This window comes from Synchiropus splendidus, chromosome 14, assembly GCF_027744825.2.
Source record: "Synchiropus splendidus isolate RoL2022-P1 chromosome 14, RoL_Sspl_1.0, whole genome shotgun sequence".
Taxonomy (NCBI): domain Eukaryota; kingdom Metazoa; phylum Chordata; class Actinopteri; order Syngnathiformes; family Callionymidae; genus Synchiropus; species Synchiropus splendidus.
This window is the reverse complement of record NC_071347.1, coordinates 8160832-8176156: the sequence shown is the minus strand read 5'-3', so window position 1 is coordinate 8176156 and position 15325 is coordinate 8160832. Positions and strand designations below refer to the sequence as shown.

The window sequence follows — 15325 nt, the reverse complement described above, 5'->3', positions numbered from 1 at the left end:
TTAAAAGCAGGTTTGAACACCCTGTGTATTTCTTCATACAATGAAGTGCATACCGACACCAGTGTTTCCACCTTCAAGTTGCACTGCTATATTAGCCAAGCTTCTCACTGGGTCATATTTGGTTTGCTGTTGCTCGTACATTACAACAACCTCATATTTCTTGAGCATTAGGACAAATTCACATGCACAAACTCTGTTTCACAGGGCGATGTAGTCGGGCAGCTGGATAAACAAAACCTGCATTCCACACTAAACAGTGGTGGACTCCATCAATTCATCTCCAAGTAAACAGCACCTCAGAGGCATGCCATTGTTGAGTAAGTTAATTGGAGTAAACATTTGTAATCACTTTTTTGTCTCCTATATGCCACTCATAATGAGTTAACTTGTATTTGTAAATTCTGCTGTCCCTTGATAATAGCGACCAGAGTTTACAACAATATTCAGACGAGGCTAGTTTCGCCTCACAACGCCTTCTAAAACGACTTATTTTGACACCAGTCAAAGTCGACTGTATCCTCAAATGTCCCTGTTACCGCAGACACATTAATTCCATGGGCTGTAACAAAGGAACGTTCCCTCACCTCTGCTGCCTTGACTCTTATTTTTATTAATGCCCAGCAGTACTGAAGCGCCATCGTGAAGGCAAATATAGATTAAAAGGAGGTGAAGATTAATAAATTCAGTTCCAGTGTCTCCAAGTCACAAGCGACAGCTCAGAAACAGCTCTGCCAATCACGGTGAAATATGACAACACTCATTGCACCAGAGGAGGATTGCTCCTTGTTTATCACAGCACAAGGAAGACAGGTACTGAACTAGCGGTAAGATGCAAGTGCAGGTGGGATAGGTATATTGATTGAAGTAAAGGTGACACTACAAACAGAAATTGCAACTTGGTTTTACAAAGTTTTGCTGTGTCAATAACTATTTTGATGACCAGCGTTTCATCACTGACCTAATCCTACTAGCGCCTGCATGGCTTTTAATTCTGAAGAACATCCAGCGAACTTCAAAAACAACTTGTCTTGTTATCTTACAGGGACTCCCAGCGATTGTGATGAGAGGGCTCTTTTATCTCCTACACATAAAATAAGATTATGGGTAAGAGAAAATACAATGTAGAACGAAAGCTTTTGCTCAATGCCTTTCATCCCGATAGTGCTGAAGATTTTCTTCCTGTCAAAACGTGGCGACAGCATGCTAGACACAGAGTGGGATGACTTTTCATGTAAGGAAAGGAAAAGTTTTAACTCTCGGTTCAATTCAAGGACACAATGACACATTGCTGAAGAGAAGACTATTGCTTTATAATGTTGTCAGGCAGAAAACTGTTCTATTAAATGGAAAGCAATAGTGAAACTATGTAGATGGTATCGTAACTGAGCACATATGAATGATTTGAACATCCAACATTTCCTTTTGCATTGTTAACTGGACCCACATTATCCTCATTCCTGACGCAACAGACACTATTGATCAAGTGATTCATAACTGGCGGGACAGGAACCAGAAGAGAGGTGTGATGCTGTGTTGAGTGAGTGTACTGTGCAAACAACAGTTAAAACTATCATATCATGTTATATATGAGACTGAAAATGCAAATACATTTCAATGCATTTCTCGATTTGGGTTAAGGTTTCTTATTTAGGGGTGACGATAGGTCGTAAAGATAGTCAATGCTTTGCGGATCACTTGACTAGGCTTCAGCAGAATACAAAGTTCACAATTAAGCTCGACAACATGGAACATCCCCATCCTTGGGAGCTGAGGGATATAACATTGTCCTGGCTGTCTGCCCAGTGTGACACTCACCTCATCCATTTAGTGACATGTGTCACGCTTGAAATCAAGAAGCAAAAGTTGAATAAGTAAAAAAAACAGCCGGGAGACAATAACTTGCAGAACTGTCAAAGCAAGTGCTAACCACTTGACGAACAGGGACGAAAGACATCACAAACAGGAAACTACATAAGACATCAAGTAATTTGAGCGGCAAGAACATATCGGATGGAGCGGGCCTTGCTTAGTGCCACCAGCAACATAAATCAGCGCCCAGCTTGTTGGGACTCAACTCTCTTTAAATAACATGTCTCTGTGTTGCCCTTTAACTCGCAAACAAGCTCAAGTCATGAAACCTGTCAAAACTACATTCGTCTTCATGGTCAAGCGGATGATTCCGGATGACAAATAGTATTCCATGTGAGAATTAAAATGTGCCTGCGACTGACTGGATTATGCCTGTATAGAGAAAATAGGACGGTATTAGCATGTGTTCTGTTGCCATTATAATATCCTTCAGCTAATTTTAGCAGACAGAATATAATTGCAAGACATGCACGGCTTAGTCACTCTAAATAAAGATGATGCTTGGATTCTGCATCACACAAGTAACATATTCATATATTTGCTGCAAGAAGAAAAAGAAAGCCTGACGTGCAACACATTCGCTTGCTGCAACTCGCAAGATGTCCGAAGTTGATTCTTCACTGTCATGTTGGTTGCAAGAGTCAAAGTCCTAAGTAAGTTAAGCTGATAGTGAAATCCTGAGTGAGGCAGAGTGCTCTTCCATGCATATTAATCCTGCAGTTATATCTAAGATCTGAAGCATAAAAAAAACACCACATACCGATTGAAAACAGGGAATGATTGTGTTCTTTTATGTTTCAGATGCTAAATTGGAATTTGGGGAAGCAATAGACAATATTTGGAGCTCTGAAATTCTATTATTGCCACCCAACCAGATAGCACCTTCACAGCATAACTAGTAGTGTTCCTGCCTGGTGGTATAAGGATGATTGACAGTAACTCTGAGCATGTGTTTCAATGCAAAGAACATAGAAACAAAATATCTTGACTTAAAGCATACCAACAAAAAAAATGATACAATTAGTTATTTATACAAAAAAAAATAATTGTAAAACTGTTTTCAGATTTTTGTATCTCTCGACTTTTACTTAATTCCACTTTGTACTTGGCTCTGAAATCGAATTACATTTTTCAGTCCATCAATTCCAGACTTGTCTCGACTTCATTTGGTTGTATACACACTTCTCTGAAACCAAGTGAATTACCAACAATATATGCAGAAAATGACAATACAGCAATACTGGCAAAACATGTTAGGACAATTTCCGTGATGTGTCTGTGACTGCGGTCTATTTTAGGATCCTAAAGCTGCCTGTGATCATAAGCAGAAGCTCCTGCACTCTATCAACATGCTGGAAGTTATCTGTGCCACACATGGACCTGCAGGAGAGCAGGAATCTCCTGATAAGCAGTGCTAGTGACCTGCAACCCACCTCCTCTTTCTTTCTGATGGAAACAAGAACAAAAGAGCTGAATGAAAAACATCAACGACAAGAGAGGTTTCAGCGTTACAACAAAAAGAATGTACATGTTGAAGCGTGATTAAGGATTGCTGTAGAAATTCTGATCATAAAAACTTCAGAGGTCATCCAATTACGAATTAACAACTTACTTGATTTATGGGAGCAAGACCAGTATAGCCGCAGTCATAACATTAATGTAAATGTACCTTCTGCTACGGCAGAGAGAATAAATGCAGCAGAGCAACATGTCAGCCCATGTCAAATCATTTATAGGTGTTTGCTGGGAAGTCACAGCAAAGCCATGAATCCAAATAATGACCTTCAGCGCCCCACAGCAAGAAGCCCTTGCTCACTTACAAATCAAGAGAAACAGCATGTGAAGTTGACAAATGCGACGTAAAAAAACAGCGGGGCGCAATTGAATTTGACACGGAAGGAGACAAACCTAGCCGTTCGAACGTAGAAAAGGCCAAAACGATGAGTTATTTTTTGACTTCCAGGCTGAATAAAATCCTCACATTGATCCAATTACGTAAGACAATGTATGTGTGGGCTTGATAGTGCTGGCTAATTTAAATGATGCAAGAAAGAAATCCGCAGCCTGCGAAGGATTTCTTAGCGCCATGATTCATACAATTCATACAAATAGAAAAAGAAACGTTTAATCTCTTGTGTAAATACACGTTTTACGCACCAAACGACACTCACAAATGTTTTCACACAAGCATTCCTCATTGGGTTTTTTTTCCCTCTCTGCATGTTTCACAAAATCACAGACAAAATCCTGTTCAATCTTTCAGCGCAAGCAAAATAGTGGACATGTTTGTCCTCTCAAAACCACAGCGACTCAGATGACTGCAGCTCCCTTGACAGCTCAGGGCAATATGATTTACAGGCCGTCATGTATGGCTGCCCTTGAGCAGCAAGATTTTCCTCTTTATGTTCTGCATCTTGTTGCCAGCAACATCCTGTTTGAACTATGGCTTTAAAATCAGATGAGACCCCAAAGTACAGTACATTTAGATTTTAGAAAGTATATATTTGGATGTTCCTAGTCCTTTCAAGTACCTTCCGCAGAATTAGGTGTAGTAGAAGACAGTTGTGGTTATGGGAACGTATGTAAATTTTTTTCTCTGCCATCGAAATTTTCTTGATGACTGATGACATTTACAGACCAAAAACTTCAAAACCCATCTGTTGCAACTCACCATTGATGTGTGGTGTATAATACATGTCATTTTGCAAAACTTTTCACATTAAAGTGAAAGTCAACTTGTTATTTACATGCTTAGATACAGCATCTGATACATACGTTTTAGTGTGAACATAAAACTAGTAGTTGGCAACATTTAATACAATATGGAATACACTACTGAAAAAAATACTAATACCGCGATAAAAAAAAACAATAATAAATGAACAACTTCAACAGTAGTTTATATTTTTGTGTCTCTATGTAACAAGACGTGAGCAAAATTCTAAATGTTTTGTTTGTACATTAAACATGAACAGTGAGTTGAAATAAAGATTCAAATTAAAATTGTGATTCTCATTTTCTACAATTCAGAATCAATTTTTCCCCAAATCATTTTTTTTTTCTTTTTTTTAAATAAAAAAAAAATTCCACTAGCTGTCCGCCATTTTGTTAACTACGCTGGGACGTCCTGATATCAACAGGCAACCCATTCTGGACACGCGCATGCACGGACAGTACCAAAGCAAAGACGGTTGTCAAAGAGACCATGACCCGGTAAAGGCTGGAATTTGGTGTGATTATGGATTTTACCAAATGCCTGGAAATACTGAGCTGGGCACGATGCAAACAGTGCCCAGGCATTGTGAAACAAAGATAAGCACTTTGGCAATGCAACAAAGGTGTGAGCTCACTTCACAAGTCCCACAGGTCATAGACACACGAAGAAGACAGCGAAGGTTTCTCACTGAGACTTAAAGTGACAAATGACCAGTCATGTTTAACGGAACTTTTTTTTTTGTTATGAATCAAGCACTTTCATTGATATTACTCAATCAGTATGCGATATTGCTTTAAGGCAGCAGTATGCATTGCTAAATATTAAAAACTTAATCCATGTAGAAAATACATTTTAATGCCTCTATTTGTCACTCTGTCTAGCAAATCAGATGGGAGTGGATAATGATCAGAAATCAGATCAGATATCATTATGAATAAAATCGATTTTGCAGCAAATCGTTGCCCCAAAAATAGGTATTGTATCGAACGATAGTGAAAGATTCCCACTGCTAGTATAAGACGTCATCAGTCATCTGAGGAAATACCCAGTAGCCACGACTCGACAAAATTTGAGAATAGACTGTAACTACACCAAAACCAAATAATTTAATTAAATATTCAACCCTTTAAACCTGGACTGGAACATTAGTAACATGCCTATATAAATTACTATTTATCAAGTAGGGATTTTCAGACACTATACTCATCATAACTTGGCTAAAGAGCTAAATAATGAAATATTATTAATAACAAGACACATTGTTACAATTGTTCACTATATATTTAAACACAGGACAGTAATCAATCATCATTTTACACTTCGAACAGCAGGATACACAAAACAAACATCACTTACTGAGTAGTAAAGGTCACAATTTATAGCAAATGCAATGGCCTATATATTTGTATAAATATCTCATTTTATTCCCCTCTGTCTTCCCAAGGTATTACAGTTGTACAGCTAAATATAAACATCATGACTCAACATTGAAAACAGGCTGATGATGTTTTAGGGAGTAAATCCAAGCATAACGGCGCTACAAATGCTATCATGCTGTTGATCAACGCTCAACAGGTGTCAACTGATGCTTTTCGATCCTGTTACCTTGGTTTTATTTCGTGACAGAGACCTCCAAACGACGCCTGGAGCTAAGCAAAGCTGACATTACACCGCCACCGTCAGAGCTCCCAGGAGCAGCTGACATGACGGTGCAGTATTGTGACAGCTGGATACGCTATAAAACCACTCGGACTGGGGCGACGCGATCGGTGTCACCAAACTAACCACAGCTAACATGGCAATATTAGCAAGTGCTAATTAATGACCACCAAAACAAGGTGAGACCCCGGCTGACCCTTCACTCAACGTGTGGAAAACTGACGTCAATTTACATCATCCATTACGCAGTACTGTTCCTCTAAGCAGTAGGCGCCACACTGGTTCATTTATCCCACACCTTATTAGTTCTGTCTTGGCCAAATCATCCACTTGCTGGCCGACATTTTGTTCCACAGCTAGGCTAACTGTTAGTGGCTACCTGAACGTTCCGCGCACAGTGTGGTACCAACCGGGCGATGACAACTCGACTACGAGACGTTTTTCAATCCATAGAACCAGTCGCACGTGATGCAGGGATCACAACACAAACGCACAGCGCTATTAACGGTTACCTTAGCCGAAAGCTAACGGCTTAGCACACCCCGTCGACCACAGCGGCAAGAAGGCTAAGTTGTACCGTTATCGCTCGCCTGTACCCGCAGGGGGACACCAGTCCCGCGACCGGAGGAGAACACGCTGGCCCAACACAACGCACTCGCGGATAAATAAAGACGCTCATTCACCTTCGGAAAAGCGACCGTCCTCTGGTGGAAATCCTACTGAAACTGAAGAGAAAGCTCCGGTCTGGCTCCGGATCCTCCTGGTGTGGCTCCAGAGCAGCAGCCGCCGCACTGCAATGGCAGGCAGCAGTGGATGAGGCGCCTCTCCCCCCCTCCGCTCACTTACTTCGGTTGCCTTCTTCGCCACCGTGACAGTGACAGGTTCGCCAGGAAGAAACCATTCCTCTATGTCCACAGGGGGGGGAGCGGAGATGGAGCAGGGATGCAGAGATGCTGTCCGCAGCAGCAGCAGCAGCATCAAGCGCCATTCCAGCACGAGAACATTCAGTCAAGGTGGAAAATGGAGAGTCTTACATTGAAGAGCGTTGAAACGAGTTCTATGCTGCAGCACCGGTATCTAAAAAGCACGATTGTTTAATACCCCACAGATCGTGCAAGAGCAGATTGCATTTTGATTAAAAGAAAAGTGCAAATGCAAGTGCAAACTAACTCACAATTTATATGTTTTTCTTTTCATCAGGATGTCTCCCATGCTGTGACTATCTCTCTTGTCTTGGGAGTCCTTTTTGCAGAATGTGCTGGTGTCGAAAATGAATTTCATTCATTATCAATGGGTTCAAACTACATGGCTAGAGATCTCATTGACCTCAAATAGACAAAGAGTCACTCACATGCACTCATCCCATGCAGTCATCAATAAACCTCAGTCTCTCTTTGGTCTGTGGGAGGAAAGCGGAGCGCCAAAAGGAAACCCACACAACACATCACACAAAAAGGACAGAGATGCTCCCATCCTAGAGTCGCTGTTCAAATGAGTTGCTGAATGACTGCTTCAATAGCTTCAGAAAAATCGTATGGTTCTGATAATAATAGGTACCGTATCAGAGCCATTGTGGGCTCACGCTCGAGACGCAAAGCCAAGCCAGCTGCTGCACTGGAGGACAGCCTCAGAGCTATTTAACTGCCACAACGCTTCCACACGACTGTAGTTTTGTGCAGAGAAACGGGCTTCTGTCATTCACCAACTGCTCAAAAGCTACTCCACACAAGCCTCGACTACATGAATTAACCCACATTAACCAATTAATAACTACTGGTCATAACTTACTACATTTTACTGATAATGATAAATGCTTATTCTCTCAAAATCTCATGGAGAAAATCAAACGTCTGTAAATGATAAGTGCCTGTAACACGTATTTGATTTCAACTGGTTCATGCAGTGTATAAGGCAGTGACAAAAGTTACCGATTTTGACATTGACTTCCACAACAGCAATATGATGATAAACAAAATCACATATTTACAGTGAAAGCCATGTCAGAATTCACTTTGAGCTGGGCAGGAGACTGGCATAATAAAATAAAATTACAAAAACATGGTACTTATTTTGATCCAGAAAAACAAATCATTGTCGATCATTAAAGCCTTGTTTTACACAGTTGTCTTTTTCAACAGGTCACTGAACTGGTTGCCTTGACATGTGACAAAATGTACAAGAGGTGTCTATTGCTCCAAACATTTAAGTATTTTACTCACCATGCTCCAGCTAACCGATTCCCTTCACCTACACAGGGCTTGATATTTCTAATCTAAGCTGGCAGCAGTGATTTCAGATGCAGTGTTGACCGACATGAGTCCTTGGACACGAAGATTCAAACAAGGACACATTGGATTATCCCTCATGCCTTTAGGTGTAAGGCTGAACACTGAAGATGATTTTGTTATTAGCCTCTAGAAAATTGCGTGTCTGGATGTGAGGATACATTTACCACAAAGATTAAGAGCACAAGCACGAGGGAATCCGTTCAGATAGTACTTTTAAATACAGCAAACATGCTGAGGTTGGCGCCTTTAAGAGTAATGACATACTGCATAAAGCCATTTAAAATGCAGGGGATAGAGCTAAAATCCACCCGCCAGTCTTGGTGCTCAATACTTCCCATGGGGTTTATAGATTTAATCAATATACTGTAGAATGTAAATTGTGCACTGCACCAAATATAATACTGCTCGCTGCACTTTGTTGTTGTGCCGAAGCATCTTAATAAATTGCCTTCTTCTGGGCTTTTTATCACTGTACAAGTGTGTGACCGCTCCGATCACCTTTAGCTCTGCCTCTAATGAGTGTAGGAGAAGCGAGGTGCTGCATGTGATGCCTGAGGAACACAGGGGTCCTGCAATGTTGCTGACGTCAGCAGACTTGCAGTGCATTTTTATTGGAGGCTTGCAAGAAGAGGAGGGCTGCATCTCAAATGGAAGTCAGCCAAGGTCACTGGAATTAGATAAACAAGGGTAGTTCCCACCGGAAGACCAACAGCAGGGTATGTCAGGACAAAGAATTGTGAGGCGTTTCAATGGAACAGTTCTTTTTGTTGCTAAATATGTGTTGGTAAATTATTATTCCCGAAATTGGGGACATAAAATGATCACTTAGACCAGTTATCTTGATGTTCAGACTCTTTTACCACATTCATTAAAGGTAAATAGAGTTCAACAAGAGCACGAGTGACTTCTGTCCCTTTTGCAGAGGACAGACATTGTAGACAGTGTTTCAGGTGTATCTTACTAGCTCATATAAGTTGAAAATACAAGCCTCCAACAATACTACTCCTATAAAGTTTGACATAATCAACTGACAACAAAGCGAATGTAGTGGTTGCTGTGTTTGGGGTGAAAAAATGTCACTTTCTATCACTTAACACTTAAATATATTTCTCTGATCTCAGATCTTAACATTAAAAAAATGTATGGCGTACAGTAAACAGGCAAACTGCTTTAATTGTAAGTACTTACTGGATAGATATTTCCTCTTTCTTATTACACAGTAGTCAAAGAGATCTATTAAGTATTTGTGGTGATGAAAGGATGTTCAAACTCAAGCAGAAGACCCCTCCTCATGCATATAAACTATGCAGAATTATCAACAACCAAAGACACAAGCATACATTCCTGCACATTTCTCTGAAAAAAAAAAAAACCTGGTTCACTTGAACACAGATTACTCCTTAGTACATGGAATACATGTGTGATTTAAATATGTCTTCCATGTGCCGTCAGAATTCATACAACCCTAGCCCTGACCTAGCTCACGAAGAAGGGGTGAAGAAGAGCCGGACAAAATGTCTTGAAAATTGTCAAAAACAATGAATGGCATGTCCAAATATACTTTCGAGAAACAGGCTCATACTAAACCTGAATCAATGTGAAGGCGTGCACATTTGGATCTGTATTGGTTCTGTCTGTACATGTACCCTATAAAACACGTGAGGCAGAGTTGCTGTGTTTTCATCCTGATGTCAGAATAGTCTAAAGAGGCAAAATCAGAGGGAGAAAAGCATGGATAGTTCTGTGGCATGATATGCCGCTCTTGTCTTGGATGAAAAATTAACTAAAGCCAGGGGGAGAAAATTAGATTCCAGCCATAAAACAGATCTGGATATGCGTGATAATAAACTTTTTACAGTCCTTGAACGATTTAAGTGGCTTTTGAAGTGAGCTTATGCTGCTTTTTCTGTCTCTGCCGAGAAACCCTTGAAATACCCTCTACTACTGTACTTGCATCGCTGGCTCCGGCAGCTCAGAGGGAGTTCCACACGCCGTGCAGCGCAATTATAAAGCTTCATCTTTCCCTTTAGCACATGGAGACATCCACAGCGAACCCAAAACAGGCAACAAGCCCTACAAAACAAATTAGATATTCACAGTAGGCTTGCTAACCCTGACAGCGTGAGTCACCTTTTGTCTGTTCAGGTCAAGAAAACAGCCGACGAAGCAAACGTTGACATGGCTCTGCGCGAGCTTTAATGACTGCAGCTATCCAATGACATGTGGGATGTTATACATAGGACTGCAGCAGGGCAAAATGAATGTCCTCAGCCTATAGCAGATAAAGAGATATCATGTGACGCCATCCTGTGGAAGCTGAAAGACGATAGGCGAATCTTTCTGTTACATCTCTTGCAATCTAGTTTTACAATTTGTTGTTTATCTTGGCAATCCCTGGATGGTGTTAGCTGAGCACTGCATAGACGCTTGTGTTCTTACTGTATGCCTCTATCTGAATAGCCATGGTGTGACGTGGTGAAACAGCAGCCAGGAAGCCAACCACCCATTAGTTTGTGACAATGACACCAGGTTGCATAATGTCTCTCGTGCGCAGAAAGTGACAGAGCTTTCATGAGCCAGAGAACATCAGCTGCCTTGTAAAGTGGAGTCGTAAACAACGTTAATCAAATAGCGCTTTGTAAAAGAATGAAGAGTGACCTTGATGTGATGTGAGGTTGTGCTGCGGGAAAATCACTGCTGCACTCCAAGACTGACGCTTGTGACCGACGATTACGTAAGACTCTTCGGATTTCTCTTCAATAAATGAAGGCGAACGCTTTATCAAGACAGAGTAGTAAAATGTCAGACCAAAACTGCGGAGACAAATGAAAGCAGAAATCTGTGATACATTTATGGCAAATGCAGATCTGTAAGTTGTTCTTTCCAGACCTTTTCTTATCAGTCACATCAACAAGGAGGAGGAGGTCAGCAAACCCCAATGAAATGCTTTGTGATGTGGTGTGAACAAAACTGACTTTACAGAGGCTGACCTTTGACCTCCCATTTCCGCACGGAGGACATTACAGCATCCATCAGCAACAAATTCACACCAGCCTTTCTCTTCCTATCGCTCCGTCCATACACACTATGTGAATAATCACTGCCATGGTCAAACGTCCTGTCAAGAACATCGGTCACTTGAAGGTGAACAGCCTGCTCATCGGATGATTTTAGAATTTACTAAATGAGTCACTCCAACGCTCCACTTCCCATAAACAGCTGAGACATATCAGGTGACGTGAAATGACCTCACATCAACGGCTAGGAAATCACGTGACACCAGGCTCGCAGTTTGGCTGAATAAAAAAAAAAAAAAGCAAATCCTCTGTGGATCAAACTCCAGAGGCAATCGTCTAAGTAGACGTTCTCCAGGATGGAGAGCACAAATGCTAATAAAGGGGAACAATTCCAATCAGTAAATGTGAGTGGGTGTATGACGGAGTGGTCTCCGGTCAGTTTGTTGCACTATTTGAGCACAATCCCGGATTAGAGAGCACCATGAGGAGCAAGGAGTTCAATTCCTGAGCGGGATAAAAGCTTTAAAATCAGCGGGATATTGATAGATCTAATTGTGGACTCAGACAGCTGCGGAGGCAGGAGATTGATCATCTAAATGAATTACCCAAATTTGCTTTTATACTCTCATAAGATTAAATTAGAAATGGTTTGTAGACAGAGCAGGCTTTGGAAAAACACTGTCTTAAATTAGAGTCCATTCATTTTTTTTCATTCGAAAGATTTAAGAGTTAACAAGGAAGGCACAGAATTATTGCACCTTTGCTGGTGGTGAGATTCCTGCACAAGTGTACTTGGTGGATTGAAAGTGACACAGTCTGGAGATCAGAACTTCAGCCTTCCGATCCACTTATTTGATCATAGGGGCAGCAGACTATCTAACGAGGCTTTGAAACTTACTCTATTGATTGATTTTACGTTAATAAAATAATGAGATAAACACCATTTCATGATTTCTATTTTCTTCTTAAAGACATTCCAACTGTATATAAACTAAATAATGTATAAATTGTTCTATTTCTATTTTTATTCACTATTAATTTTTTGTTTTTATTTTATAAAACACATGCACATGTCATGTTTTGTCAAGTTATACACACGCACCGCACACACACACACACACACACACACAAATTGCTTGTTTTTCAGTGATAGAATAGAACCCAATTCTATTTCACAACAATTATTCACTATTCCATTGAACTCCATTGAAAGCTTGGTTATCAGAGGGATTTCTTCTGACAGGATATAATTTCAATTTTTAAAGCCACGGGTGCTACATTGGAAGAGGACAGGAAGTAATTGTGACATAAAACAGGGCAGCTAACCAGAGGGGAAGCCAGCGGGAGAAGTAGTCATAACCCCTGGAGAGATGATGGATATTGATCTTTTCACTCTGTAAATTTTTAATGAAGCGGCTCCATCCGTTTATTGTCCATCAAATAACCTTTGTTTCACATTCATGAAGCTGTTTATACACGTCTCCCTCTAGGGAGCAGAATTCGTCGTGGTTAAAGTAAAGCAATTAGAGTCTTTGGGATCAGGTGCTTCCTGTCGACCAGACACAAATTGTGTAGCTGAGAGCAGGTGATTGTGGGAACACAACAGTAAACACACTGCAAGAGTCATCTAGGGCCAATAAACTTCACTGCTGAGAGAAGATGTGAGTGTTAACAACCACTCTTAATAGTTGAAGGTTCGATTCATTGAGCAATAGTTGGAGGACTTAAATGAAATGTTTACGAACTAGACGCGACTTAGGAAAGCCTTCTCACACCAGAGTCCCACCACCTGGTTCTGTGACTCTACCCCAAAGTTACAGAAGGCAGTTAAGGGTATCTTTTTAACATTTTTGAACCTTCATCAAATACTTTCTGTGGACTACAGCCGTTGCTCTACTCCAGGTATCTGTCATAAGCCTTTGCTATAATAACCTCCACCACCAAGGTACTAGACTCATTGCTGCCACTGCAATAAATCCACTTTCATGTGACTCTGATGACAAAACTGCTGCTAGGTAACATTGCTATAGTGAGCTAACAAGCGTCACTAAATGCTAATCTAGTCACACACAGGCCACAAGACTGTCACATTTTCCATTGTTCCAAAGAAAAATAAAAACACTCACACGACAAGTTCCAAAATGCAAATCAACTTCCTCAATAATTAAAATCCACATAACTGATGTAAAAAAAAAAACACCTTTGAGGCAAAAGATGAGGAATGCCATGTAATGTTCTACCTCTTGACTCAGGAGTTTCAATGATGCAGCAGAACACATAAAGCGTTTTGCAGTCAGAATCGCAACCATTTAATTTCCCGGAAGGCTTTTCCGTCTTAGTCGTGACTCTCAATCAACCTTGTGTCAAGTTTCAATCTTCACTGATCCCCATCCTTGCTGCTTCACATTCATATATATATATATATATATATATATATATATATATATATATATATATATATATATATATATATATATATATATATATATATATATATATATATATATATATATATATATATATATTATACAGTGACCTTTTCAAAATGTGTAGGTTTTCATCCTTCAGACTATATGTATGTATATATATATATATATATATATATATATATATATATATATATATATATATATATATATATATATATATATATATATATATATATATATATATATATATATGTGTGTGTGTGTGTGTGTGTGTGTGTGTGTGTGTGTGTGTGTGTGTGTGTGTTTTCAAGATCTTGTGTTTTGGTAAAAAAAAATCTGAAGGAGTATGCGTTTTAAAAAAAAAAACCCTGCACGATCAGTATATTCTGTCAGATTGGTCAAGTTACTAGACCACCGGAAAAGCCTGTCCTCAGCCTCTTGTCTCCAACCGCACAGTGTTTTCATAAATGAATGCATTAAGGGAACACTTGTGTAACCACACGCGACATCAACACCATCGTCCTCATCTGTTCCACCAAGCCCTTCACTTAGCCAGCAAAACTCTGCCCTCTGCAGGACTTGAGCTGAACACTGTTCATCCGCCGCACTTGACAACCAGAACACCAGCTCTATAAGAAGTCTCCTGTAAGGTGGCACGAGAGCACGCGTGTGAGGGCAGACCAGCATGTGTGTGATGTGGAGCGTGTGTGGCTGACGATGCAAAAGTGAACTGATGCAGGGAGACACAACAAAGACTCCGGGTAGCGCCGCCGTAATGGGCCGCTCCTGAGCCTAAACAACATATGGTGCCTCCCTGGGCATCTTCATGGCGTACTGCAACATGGCTCACACTTCCTCACACATATAGAGGAGATTTACTTTACCCTTAAAAGCCCTGTTATAAACAAATAAACAATACTGAGGGTTCAGAGAAGAAAGACCTTTCCATCGTAATGAAGAAAATAAACATATAATCTGTGAATACGTCACATTGGTTAACATTAGAGGAACTAAACACGTGCCCATGAGCCTGGTAAACACTTGGATTTATAACCAGTCGTCTTTGATTATTTATGTATTATTATCATTTTATTTTTTTATGACATGACATGTTCTATGATCGGTCGGATCTTTCTCACCCTGGTCATGGACTGTTTGTCCCTCTTCCCTCTGGCAGGAGGCTGCGGTCAATCCAGACCACAACCTCCTGTCAAAGGAACAGCTTCTTCCCCTCGGCCGTCAGATTGTTGAATTTGTGATCAGCCTTTGTTGTTTGTGGGTTATTTATTTCCTTTTTTTTCTTTTTCTTTTTCTTTATTTTACTTTATTTTTTTAATCTTTTTTCTT

At 40.3% G+C, this 15325-nt stretch overlaps 1 protein-coding gene across 15 annotated transcripts in view; it reads right to left on the bottom strand.

Moving 5' to 3' along the window:
- Positions 1-15325, bottom strand: part of tjp1b (tight junction protein 1b) — an 80989-nt gene that overhangs the window by 29717 nt on the left and 35947 nt on the right. Inside the window, exon 1 of one of the 15 annotated variants that reach the window (XM_053885490.1) lies at positions 6928-7133. The exons of the other annotated variants lie outside the window; for them this stretch is intronic. The gene's annotated coding sequence lies outside the window, so the exon portion shown is untranslated. Of the gene's footprint in view, positions 1-6927; positions 7134-15325 lie in introns of those variants that run through there. 15 annotated transcript variants of the gene reach the window in all.